Here is an 11,728-nt window from a genome sequence, read left to right on the forward strand (position 1 = left end):
GGTGTAGGTGATGGGACTGTTAGGCTGATGGTGGTGTAGGTGATGGGACTGTTAGGCTGATGGTGGTGTAGGTGATGGGACTGTTAGGCTGATGGTGGTGTAGGTGATGGGACTGTTAGGCTGATGGTGGTGTAGGTGATGGGACTGTTAGGCTGATTGTGGTGTAGGTGATGGGACTGTTAGGCTGATGGTGGTGTAGGTGATGGGACTGTTGGGCTGATGGTGGTGTAGGTGATGGGATTGTAGGCTGATGGTGTAGATGATGGAAAGGAAATCCCTCACTTACCTAGCTGTGGACCTCTGTGTAGTACAACAACATGTATTTATAAAACATGTATCTATAAATGACCCATATCAGCAAATCGACACGTAGGCTATATTTTAAGTCATCGTCGTCATGTGCAACAGTCCTGCTTAAAAGGCAGGAGTCATTCAAGCTGGTAGTGTTACAGTCTCTGGTACTCGTCTAACCAGTTTGTTGAAACTGTGCTCTGTGAACACGTCAAGACGATGCCACTGTGTTTAAGTAGCAGTCTGCAGCTGGCTATTTACTTCATGTTGGTACTTTCAACATACAGAACAAATGGCCAATGTGATCTTCAGATGACGGAGAAATTGAAGATCAGATCTGTCACTTTTAGAAATATTGACTTCAAGTTGTGCCAACTTGAATGCATCCAAGATTCCTTCGTTTTCGCGTCCTGTCGTCAATCAATTGATGAATCCAAGGAGAAGACGGGCGGACCCAGTGGCCGTCCAAAGAGTTATCCCCATGTAAGTTGTATTTAGGTCACCCCGTCCTTCACCCCACTTCACTCACCCCGTCCTTCACACCCCTTCTCTCAACCCGTCCTTCACACCCCTTCTCTCAACCCGTCCTTCACACCCCTTCTCTCACCCAGTCCTTCACACCCCTTCTCTCACCCGTCCTTCACACCCCTTCCCTCACAACCCGTCCTTCACACCCCTTCTCTCACCCGTCCTTCACACCCCTTCTCTCACCCAGTCCTTCACACCCCTTCTCTCACCCAGTCCTTCACACCCCTTCTCTCAACCCGTCCTTCACACCCCTTCTCTCACCCAGTCCTTCACACCCCTTCTCTCAACCCGTCCTTCACACCCCTTCTCTCACCCCGTCCTTCACACCCCTTCTCTCACCCCGTCCTTCACAACCCGTCCTTCACAACCCTTTCCTCACACCCCTTCTCTCACCCCGTCCTTCACACCCCTTCTCTCACCCCGTCCTTCACAACCCGTCCTTCACAACCCTTTCCTCACACCCCTTCTCTCACCCCGTCCTTCACACCCCTTCTCTCACCCCGTCCTTCACACCCCTTCCCTCACAATCCTTCCCTCACAACCCGTCCCTAACAACCCGTCCTTCACAACCCTTCCCTTACCCCGTCCTTCACACCACTTCCCTCACCCCGTCCTTCACACCCCTTCCCTCACAATCCTTCCCTCACATCCCGTCCTTCACACCCCTTCTCTCACCCCGTCCTTTACATCCCTTCTCTCACCCAGTTCTTCACAACCCTTCCCTTACCCAGTCCTTCACACCCCTTCCCTCACAACCCTTCCCTCACCCCGTCATTCAGAACCCTTCCCTTACCCCGTTCTTCACACCCCTTCCCTTACCAAGTCCATCACACCCGTCCTTCACACCCCTTCCCTCACCCCGTCATTCAGAACCCTTCCCTCATCCCGTCCTTCACGCCCCTTCCCTTACCCCGTCATTCAGAACCCTTCCCTTACCCCGTCCTTCACACCCCTTCCCTCACCCCGTCATTCAGAACCCTTCCCTCACCTCGTCCTTCACGCCCCTTCCCTTACCCCGTCCTTCACACCCCTTCCCTCACCCCGTCATTAAGAACCCTTCCCTTACCCCGTCCTTCGCAACCCTTCCCTCACCCCGTCATTCAGAACCCTTCCCTTACCCCGTTCTTCACACCCCTTCCCTTACCCGTCCTCCACAACCCTTCCCACACCCCGTCCGTCACAACACTTCCCTCACAAACCGTCCCTCACAACCCTTCCCTTACAAACCGTCCCTCACAACCCTTCCCTCACAAACCGTCCCTCACAACACTTCCCTCACAAACCGTCCCTCACAACCCTTCCCTCACAACCCTTCCCTCACAACCCTTCCCTCACAGCCCTTCCCTCACAACCCTTCCCTCACAACACTTCCCTCACAACCCTACCCTCACAGCCCTTCCCTCACAGCCCTTCCCTCACAACCCTTCTCTCACAACCCTTCCCTCACAACCCTTCCCTCACAACCCTTCCCTCACAACCCATCCCTCACACCCCTTCCCTCACAACCCTTCCCTCAGACCCCTTCTCTCACAACCCTTCCCTCAGACCCCTTCCCTCACACCCCTTCCCTCACAACCCTTCTCTCACAACCCTTCCCTCACAACCCTTCTCTCACAGCCCTTCCCTCACACCCCTTCCCTCACAACCCTTCCCTCACAGCCCTTCCCTCACAGCCCTTCCCTCACAACCCTTCCCTCACACCCCTTCCCTCACAGCCCTTCCCTCACACCCCTTCCCTCACAACCCTTCCCTCACAGCCCTTCCCTCACAGCCCTTCCCTCACAGCCCTTCCCTCACAACCCTTCTCTCACACCCCTTCCCTCACAGCCCTTCCCTCACAGCCCTTCCCTCACAACCCTTCCCTCACAACCCTTCCCTCACAACCCTTCCCTCACAACCCTTCTCTCACATCCCTTCCCTCACAGCCCTTAAAAGTTAAACCCCATTTCACTTAACCTCAGTGCTATAAGTAATTATAATTTGAAAAGTCCGAGATCTATCGATGACGGCAGTTGAACAGAACAGCGGAGGTTTTCTGCAAATGTTGTGTTACCATAATTTTTGCTGGGCTGGACAGAGTTTGTCCCTTTGTGAGATGATATCCCTCAAACAACTCAATACAATGGAACAGCAACTTTTGGTATACAGCAGTTTTGACACAAGAAGTCGCGCGTCGACATTCATCAATGACCTTCTATTTCGCATATAGTGTGCGTGCGTGCGTGCGTGTCTAGTTCTTGTTTTACCACCTTTTATCGTCTTTTGGTATGATGCGGTCGGGGATCGAACAAACGACCTTGCATTCAATCTATCTTCTTGACCACAGAGTCGGTATGATACATTACGATATAAGGGCCATGTTACACCTTCAGTAAACAGTTATATATCACGATATAAGGTCCACGTTACACCTTCTATAAACAGTTATATATCACGATATAACGTCCATGTTACACCTTCAATAAGCAGTTATATATTACGATACAAGGGCCATGTTACACCTTCCATAAACAGGTATATATCACGACATAGGGTCCACGTTACACCTTCTATAAACAGTTATATATCGACGCCTTAAATTCATAGTGACAGAAGTCAGAGATCGACACTTTATACTTTTCATTGCTTTCTCAAGGTCCAGAATAATCCCTGTGGATACGAGGTCTGCAATCTGACATCCCGATCTGTGACGGTTGGATGTGAAAACGTCTGTCTGGAAGGTTTGTGTCTCTGTCAATTTATTCACTAGAGCTAGAGTTGGGGTTACAACCCTTGACCATCCAAAACCCTATTTACAATAAACAGTAATTATGATTTATGTCCAGCCGATCGATGTCCAGCTGATTTATGTCCGGCTGATTTATGTCTAGCTAATTTCTGTCCAGCTGATTTATGTCCAGCTGATTTATATCCTGCTGGTCGATGTCCGCCTGATTTATGTCCGGCTGATGTATGTCCAGCTGATTTATGTTCAACTAATTTATGTCCAGCTTTATGTCCGGCTGGTTTATGTCCGGCTGATTAATGTCCGGCTGATTTATGTCCTGATGATTGATGTTCCACTGTTTATGTCCAGCTGGTTTATGTCCGGCTTATTTTTGTCTGGCTGATTTATGTCCAGCTGATTTATGTCCAGCTGATTAATGTCCAACTGACTTATGTCAAGCTGATTAATTTCCTGCTGATCGATGTTTAGCTGATTTATGTCAAGCTTTGTGTCCAGCTGATTTACTGTCTGCGTGTTCTGACAACGAGTTGTTCTGACCTTAATTATTGTATTATTTATCAGTGACATACTTGCGCATCTCTTTCAGGATGGCAGATAATCGATGTACAACACAATGGGGATTAGCATCATATAAATAACGGCAATTTAATGATTTAGTGCATATATATGTCATGGCTCTAGGGTAATTAATTAGCCTTTGGAATTAAATGTTCATTCAGAATCGTTGTCGTAATTAAATCGCTATGACAATTGTAGGACAGTCATCACTTTCTTCATCACTTTCTCGTCTCTTTATCTCTCCCTCATCTCTTCATCACTCCCTCGTCCGTTTTTGTAATGTGAACAGCATACATGAATTGTTTAGCTACCAGGTGCTCACTAAAATACTGATTGTAACGGTACAATGCCTAGGCTTGCTGAAACCAACGTCTGCGCTGTGTGGAATGCTGCAAACAGGAATGGCGAAAAACTAAGTTGACGGACAATTAAAAACACAATATTATCTCTAAACAAGTGATAAACAAATAAACATCAATATTCTGTTGTTGCATCTACGGAATCAATACCAAACTGCCATATCAACAGCTCGGAAAATGCCTGGGTTGAGACCGATCAGTAGCAGAAATGTACGCAACCTGTTGAGGGAGCAAAATATCAGCCCGATGTCCAGCAATTCGCCCAGTTTTTCTTCCATGTCTAGTTTGATGTATACAGCGTCCAGGAGAAAGTCAGTTTGAGGGTAAAAGTGTAATGGTATTGTGAGGCATCAACCTTCATGGAAGAACTCATCATTGTTAATGGCAATTTAAATGCTACCAGGATCATTTGGTTCCAGGTCCCACTTGCACAAAGCGATCTTAGCGCTACGACTACCGTAAGCCTATGTTAAAGCATGGGATTTACGATCATCTAAGCGCTAAGACCGCTCTGTACAAGTGGGACCTGATCATGTTCTCCCCTTTGTGCGAATGGAGGGACACAATGTCTTGTCACAGCAAGATAATGCACGTTCAAAACATTGAACGTGTTGTAACATACTTTAAGAGAAAGCATAACATTGCTGTACAGGCTCGGCAGACTGTTTACTCTGACCTCTTCCTAATAGAACATGTCTGGAATGAGATTGTAGGACACCTAAGACATCACCAGAACCAGCCGGTAACACTACTTCAGTTGGGCTAAACATCCCCTCGCCGTTTTCAATCAGCTATTGTCTTCAACGCTATGGCTCAGCCTTACCTGTATCAACACAAATGGTGGACATACCCGATATTGACACTCTTAATTGAGATGTTACACCACCCCTCTTTTAGGGCGTCCTATTCTGTCTCCTCTAACCAGGTATGGGTTTTGTCAACAAACGTGTTATAATAAACCATTGATCAGACGAATGCCAAAATGTTATGCTGTTGTGTTGAACAACATAACATGTACATCACTCTATATGAAGCACAGTACTTTTTTTCTGTAAGTACACATGTACAAATTGTATAATCAAAAGGAACACCTAACGTCTGTTCATTATTTGGCTGAAGGTACCTAGATTTTCTGACCCATAATAGACTTACTTGCTTTTTCGGAATATTTGCGTGTCATGTTCTGGTAGCTGTCAGACTCTTTGAGAGAGCAAATGGTAACGTCTGAGAAAGTGACTGGACAATTGTTTGCGCTGATCAGATACTGTCAATTCATCCACTGTCATCCTCTTCCTTGTTGTTAGAAAGCCGAAGGAGGCAGGCCTCAGTTTGCAACAATTGTATTTGTAGTTAATATGTACAAATGTAAGAGCAAATACCCCATGACGACTATCTACTGGAAATACTTTACAAGTTCATAATCTAAACAATAAGGCAAGGCCTCTATATGGGTGGAAGGTTAGGTGGTGAAGTGAAATTGAAAGCCAAGTTCCAGATTGTTGCACTTGCATACAGACGTGCATGCACCTGTGTTTATGGCTGACTGTACTAGTCCACACTATTTTTTTTTATAATGCTAGCCCACTTAGATACCTCACTCAAACAAATTATACTGACTCCACGCCAACCAATCCTTGTTTTATCCCCTTAATGCCGCGAACTAGTGCCATGACTTTTTATGGCAGGAGGCAGTCAGGTATGCAACAACTGACCTTCCACTCCCTGGCGAGACGCTCTACCCACTAGGCCTCGGTGTAGGTCTATGTGGATTTTAAGAAGAAGCAGTATGGATACCCCCGGGAGAGTTATTTGTATATCATAATACAATGGTTATACCAGGTCGTCACTCTATGCTATGGAACGTCTCCGTGGTCTAATGGTAGAGCCTCCGCCTGGAGAGCAGAGGGTCCGGGGTTTGATCCCCAGCCGCGTCATACCAAAAAACGTTAAAAGATGGTACTTGTTGTTACCCTGTCTGGCACTCGGCATTGAGGGGCTAAAACAAGGACTGGTCGGCTCGGAGTCAGTATACTGTGTCTGAGTGGGGTATTCATGTTAAAGGGCGGCATGGTATCTCAGTGTGCTAGCACTATAAATCGGCATCAGCCTGGACTAGTACAAGCAGCCACACACACATACACATACACGTGCATACAAGTGTGTGTATATGGCTGCTTGTACTAGTCCACACTGATGCCGATTTATAGTGCCAGCTCACTGAAATACCATGCCTCAGTTTAAAATAAATACCCCACTCAGACAGAGTGTACTGACTCCATGCCGAGCAGTCCTTGTTTTAGCCCCTCAGTGCCGAGCACCAGACAGGGTAACAACAAGTACCATCATTTAACGTCTTTTGGTATGACACGACCGGAGATCAAACCCTGGCCCTTACCACTCACTGGGCAGACGTTCTACCACTAGACCACAAAAGCGGTCTATATATGCTTTTATAAAAAAATATATATATCGTTAAACTTAAGACAATTTGTGATTGGTAATTCGTAATTGTCTGTATTAACCACCCTGAATAAAGAAATGACCCCTTCATTACACCGTTTGGTTGGCACGTCACCAGTGAGAGATCTAAATGATTTGATACAGCCCAATTGCCGATTAGCCAATGTCACCGTTGCAACTCCTCCATCTGCTTGCTTACTGTCAAGTAAGATTTCCTCAGTTGGGTTCAACAGTAAACATTACGCGCGCCACATGAAACATGAACCCGTGTGCTATTATCAAAAAGCTGATCCCCAGAGTTGTACATAGTTTTGCTGCACCACACCGCACCACATCTGTATCCCCTGCATTTAAGAAAAGCTGCCATGGGAATAATGTCCAATCATATTTTTCACTGGGTTTATATCGTCATGATATGGCTGAAATATTGCCGATGTGACGTTAAGCTTTAACTCACTCACTCACTCACTCACTGGGTTTATAAGCGGACACCAATTAATAAATATTTATTTTCATGGTTTTTTCGTATAATGACGAAAATAAGGACGTTTTTACGTCATTATAAATACCATTGCCTTCTCGCCATCATATGATGTCTTGCAACCTGCTCTCAAAATGATGTCCAAGATGTGTATCAAGGAAAACTTTGTGTTACAGTACCATCGTTGTGCGACCTCCATAGTGCCTCCGAGATGGGATACCTGTCAAGGGTGGAAGTCATCTTGTCCCAGGGAGGGACGGACATAAACTGTAAAGACAAGATTGGCAGGACACCGGTGATGTGGGCAGCTGGCAATGGACATAAAGAGGTGGTTGAGATACTTGTGAGTAAAGGAGCTGAGGTGTCAATCGTCGATAGATTCGGTAACAACATCCTTCACTCCGCCGGTCGGGGAGGAGATGTGGAGGTCGTGCAGTATGTCCTTTCACATGACATGGTAGATATCAATGGTAGAGGAAGTTGCAGGAGAACACCGGTCATGCTGGCTGCAGAGAAAGGACACATAGAAATTGTTAAGCTACTTGTGGATAAAGGTGGTGACATGTCACTCGTGGATGAAAGTCATGAGAACATCCTTCACTTGGCCTGTTTATGTGGACAGATAGAGGTTGTGAAGTATGTCCTCTCACAGGACATAGTTGACATCAACAGCAGAGGGCGGAAGACGAAGACACCTGTTATGCTGGCAGCAAGAAACGGACACACAGAAGTGGTAGAGATACTCGTAAAAAAAGGAGCTGATTTGTCACTAGCATATAATGCTGCTGGCAGCAACGTCCTTCACTTGGCCTGTTTTAATGGCCATGTGGATGTGGTAAAGTATTTGCCTTCACAGGACATAGTGGACATCAACAGCAGAGGATTGAAGAAGCGAACACCGGTGATGCTGGCAGCAGGAAAGGGACATAAGAAGTAGTAGAGTTACTCGTAAATAAAGGAGCTGATGCGTCACTCGTGGATAAAAGAGGTACCAACATCCTTCACTTAGCCTGTCAGATGGGACAGATGGAGGTGGTGAAGTATATCGTCTCCAAAGTTATTGTGGACGTCAACGCCAAGAACAAGAAACGTGAAACAGCAGCAAACATAGCATCATCACAGGGACGAGGAGACTTGATGGATCTTCTTGTGTCACATGGTGCTCACATGTCCTAGGTGAAATGTTTGTACAGACATTCATATTCTTACCGACATTGACAAATTGAATACAATCAGACATACCATCATGCTACAGACCATTAATGCGTGGAATGTATAGACATTGGCGTGTTGAATGCATGTACGTGTTACAACATTGACATGTTTAAAATATTCATGTTGTTACAGACATTAGCTCGTTGAATACATTGATTTTGTTGCAGACATCGATGTGTTGAATATATTCAGGCTGCTACAGACGTTAATGTGTTGAATGAAAGCATATGGTTCAGACATTGGAGTGTTGAATAGCTTCTTCACTTCTCCCCGAAACATGTAGAACAAACCGTGTCGTGTAATTATTTTGTGAACAACAAGTCACTATCTGTACCACCATGAATGTACTCAGCAGACTACGTTTTCTATGCCCAACTTACTTTGAGGTCTGAGGTATATCTGGAACCTTCAGGACCACACTGATCACCTAGCCCAGACCTATATGTTTTCCATACACAGCCTACTACCACTTGCTTGATGGTTACTGCGTTCCTTGATGCCAGATTTCTTGTAAGGGCCTTAATAGTGTGAGCTCCGCAGCTTCCCATGTTAGACTGTATATTTCAGCATGGCGCTAGCAGTTCTGCCACTGAAGCCTTCATGATTTTTTGAGATAAATAGGCATCTTCTCTGTTTTCTTTGGTTTTGAGTAGCTGTGATGTAGTCCAATCAGAGATCTGATAGGACATCTTAGCTTGCCTAGATAATGCAAGCTTTAAGCTTTAAGCAGGTATCGTATACTACCCATGTTGTCTGTTGCAATCACTACTGATGACTGCTTGAATAGTTTTATTTTGAGTCGACCATTGCCATTGTATGGTTGTGTTGTCCATATGAGCACCCCATCTCTCGTTTAATGTGTCCGTGTAGAGGGGATGCTCTCTGGAACTATTTCTCCAGTTGTATATGGAACAAACCGCAGCCTGCCTCTGTAGGTTAGATCCTGGAGGGATGCGGGCACGCCTAGTCATGACATACACCAACGAATGTTTTATTCCTCATGCATATCAGTCCTCTGTAGGCGCTGGTACGCTTCTTGACTGTATTTGTATGCAGACATGTGATGAGGTCTCTGAAATTCTTGGAGTGGTTGACAGTGAGATGCATATAATCCGGATCAGAATCGAGAGGATTGTTAGCTTTTCAGCAATCAGAAATGATAATGGAAACAGGTAAAATCAACCGTTTGTTGAATGATATCAAAGTGTCAATATCTCAATAAGCGTACCATACAAATATTGTTTCAGGCCAATGTCTCATCATCTCCAAATACCCAATGGCCCTCAACATATGGACCTTTATAATATTTTCGTTTGCCAAACTTTGATTCACCAAGTTTAACAATGCTACCAGGCCAACCTATCATGTCCGTTCTCCCATAGGCCAATTCATCTCAAACCTCATGATCATGACAAAAGTTGAACCAGTCAGTAGCCTTTCATGAAGACCATAATCAGGTTGACGATCTAGGTGAAAATAGGTTCTGCCATCAATGAAAAATCAATTTCACACATTCTGCCATGTTAATGCTAGCCTCAATGAACCAGTTTTTATTTCGAATTGATTTATGACATTGATTCCTAACTCAATCAATCGTTTTACAACCAGTCCAGCGAATGCCGCCACTACTCCAATGATTTCCAGTTTCATTGGCAAGACACATCAACCTCTAGCATCATCACAATTAACATGGTTAGTGAGTAGCCCACGATTCTTGCATCAAACCAAAGTAGCACAAATCGTTACAATTACGTGAAGCAGCAACCTATCCTCAGTGATGACACTGGAAGCCCTCCCCAAATCTTTCCCATATGAACTTACACAAGGACCGTCAGTACAACATAGGAATGGTGCAACACTGCCTTTAACCTTCCGTGGAAGTTCCTTGTCTATATTCTAGCTCCTCCGATCCTTTCTCCCTTGACTCACGCCCTCTGCACTGGCTCCCGTCCGCCACACTTTCTTTTCTGTCACAAAATCCTCAAACGATTTATCGAGAGATCCTGCCATCATAAATTTTACGTCTTTGCTGTTTTACAATTCGGGGCGCAGTGATGCTTAGAATTACTTGGCCTGCGAACTTTCGACCAGCCATAATAGACTGATTTTACCTTGTTCCATGGTTTCACAAAAATCCCTAACACTTTCGTAAGTCGAGTCACGACACTCCATGGTTTGCCGTAACCTTCGTAAGTGTCCGTTGAGTCGATTCACAATACAGCTTGGTTTGCCGTAACCTTCGTAACTGTTCATAGAGCTGAGTCACGACACACCTTGGTTTGCCATTACCTTCTTAGGTGTCCGTGGAGTCGAGTCACAATACAACATCGTTTGCCATAACCTTCGTAAGTATCCGTAGAGTCGAATCACGACACTCCATGGTTTGCCGTAATCTTTGTAAGTGTCCGTAGAGTCGAGTCACGATACACCTTGGTTTGTGTTTGTGTTTACTTTATATCCCGGGTGAATCCCCAATTTCTGTCAGGAGATGAAATCCCAAAGTGAAACTTGAGGTGAAGCCAAAAATTCACTGCTAAATAGGCCTCTCTGACGATGAACGCCGGATGTTGTGAAGGACTAAGCCTTCGCTTGGAAGCCCAGGTTGTATTCTCACCTTTTCCCAGTTTCTGTGCTCCTCTGCTGTGAACTTGCTGGAACATGGCTAAACGGGGGGTAAAACCTCTCAACTCATGTTGAATTCCGTCAACAAGGTCGTTTCTGGATAACTGAGGTTACGCCAAAAGCATGCCTGAGGGCCAGATACCTCTAACATTCTATTAAGTTTGTTATCATAAAAGTGTGTTTGTTATCATAAAGCCGATTTTGTGTTGTAAATAACTGTAACTGGTTTGAACAAGAGGTTTTTGATTTATTGAATTACTCACGTCACGGAGTACATCACAATATATGCCCCTCGAGATCGGTCGACAACTTATATTTTCATTTCCATCCATTACACGGGGGCACGGGCGGCACAGTCGTCTAAGGCGCCGGGAGTCGCTGTGCAGAGTTGCGTCCCTTGGGCACGCCATAAGCCTATGATTGTGGGTTCGAATCCCGGTTCGCCCCGTTTATGTTTCTAGGCTTGTTAGTACCATACCCGTGCCC

At 45.5% G+C, this 11,728-nt stretch overlaps 1 pseudogene; it reads left to right on the forward strand.

Moving 5' to 3' along the window:
* The first annotated feature begins 510 nt into the window (after positions 1–510).
* On the forward strand, positions 511–8,802 carry LOC139472587 (serine/threonine-protein phosphatase 6 regulatory ankyrin repeat subunit C-like; annotated as a pseudogene).
* Positions 8,803–11,728: the final 2,926 nt, after the last annotated feature.

This window comes from Haliotis cracherodii, unplaced genomic scaffold, assembly GCF_022045235.1.
Source record: "Haliotis cracherodii isolate W230 unplaced genomic scaffold, xgHalCrac1.p SCAF_25, whole genome shotgun sequence".
Classification (NCBI taxonomy): Eukaryota; Metazoa; Mollusca; class Gastropoda; order Lepetellida; family Haliotidae; genus Haliotis; species Haliotis cracherodii.